Genomic DNA, 1,746 nt, shown 5'->3' with positions numbered 1-1,746 from the left:
GTGTTATTACTGTTTGGGTAGTACTTTCCGCTACCATTTTGTCTTTTGTATTATATATATCATATCTGACTTTCCTTCTTTCTACATTCTTCTCCACACCTCTCTCTTCTGTCTTTTCATATCTGTCTCTAGTGCTCCCTTTAGTATTTCTTGCAGAGCTGGTCTCTTGGTCACAAATTCTGTCAGTGACTTTTTGCCTGAAAATGTTTTAATTTCTCCCTCATTTTTGAAGGACAATTTTGCTGGATATAGAATTCTTGGTTGACAGTTTTTCTCTTTTAGTAATTTAAATATATCATCCCACTGTCTTCTCGCCTCCATGGTTTTTGCTGAGAAATCTACACGTAGTCTTATTGGGTTTCCCTTCTATGTGATGGATTGTTTTTTTCTTGCTGCTTTCAAGATCATCTCTTTCTCTTTGACCTCTGACATTCTGACAAAGTGTCTTGGAGAACGTCTATTTGGACCTATTCTCTTTGGGGTGCGCTGCACTTCTTGTATCTGTAATTCTAGGTCTTTCATAAGAGTTGGGAAATTTTCAGTGATTATTTCTTCCGTTAGTTTTTCTCCTCCTTTTCCCTTCTCTTCTCCTTCTGGGACACCCACAACACGTATATTTGTGCACTTCATATTATCATTCAGTTCCCTGAGTCCCTGCTCATATTTTTCCATTCTTTTCCCTATAGTTTCTGTTTCTTTTTGGATTTCATATGTTCCGTCCTCCAGTTCACTAATTCTAACCTCTGTCTCTTGAAATCTACCATTGTAGGTTTCCATTGTTTTTTTCATCTCTTCTACTATATCTTTCATTCCCATAAGTTCTGTGATTTGTTTTTTCAGACTTTCCATTTCTTCTTTTTGTTCATTCCTTGCCTTCTTCATGTCCTCCTTCAATTCATTGATTTGGTTTTTGGTGAGGTTTTCCATTTCTGTTCGTATATTCTGAATTAGTTTTTTCAGTTCCTGTATCTCATTTGAACTATGGGTTTGTTCCTTTTACTGGGCCATATCTTCAATTTTCCTGGTGTGATTTGTTATTTTTTGCTGGCATCTAGACATTTAATTACCTTAATTAGTTTATTCTGGAGATTGCTTTCACTTCTCTTACCTAGGGTTTTCTTGCTAGATGAGTTTGTTGTCTGTCTGTTCTTTGACCTTCAGTTCAGTTTTTTCTGAGCCTCTAGCTTAGGTTTTGTTTAACAGAGGGTAAGTTTTTGGTTCTTGTTTTCTTGTTTCTCGTCCTGCTTGTAAGGTGCCTTTTCCCTCCCCACCCTTAGGAGGGTCTACATAGGTATTACAGACTCCAGCCGGGTTTTCCCAGACTACACTGGCCTCCTATCAGGGGGAAAGAGTCACCTGCGTCAGTTTTCCCTGAGGGTGAGACTCAGAAGGTTTAAAGACTTTCCTGTGACGTCTCTGGGCTCTGTTTTCTTTATCCTGCTCAGTATATGGTGCTTGTCTGTCTGCGGGTCCCACCAGCAAAAGATGTTGTGGCTCCTTTAACTTTGGAATGCTCTCCCTGCTGGGGGCATGGTGAAGACAGAGGAGAGGTTGTAGGCTTGTTTTAATTGCTTCAAATTGCGAAGCCCTGGGGTCTGAATTCCTTGAGAGAGGGATTCCACCTAAGTTGAGCTTCACCCCTCCCCTGGGGAAGGCACACGTGGGAGATAGCCCTGAAAGCAGTCTGTTTCTGCCTATGCCTGGGGCAGTTGCAGCCTGAGTAGTCCCACCGCTGAATCCAGAGGC

Source organism: Tamandua tetradactyla, chromosome 25 (assembly GCF_023851605.1).
Source record: "Tamandua tetradactyla isolate mTamTet1 chromosome 25, mTamTet1.pri, whole genome shotgun sequence".
In the NCBI taxonomy this organism is placed as follows: Eukaryota; Metazoa; Chordata; class Mammalia; order Pilosa; family Myrmecophagidae; genus Tamandua; species Tamandua tetradactyla.
The sequence above is the reverse complement of the archived record's forward strand: the minus strand, read 5'-3'. Positions refer to the sequence as shown.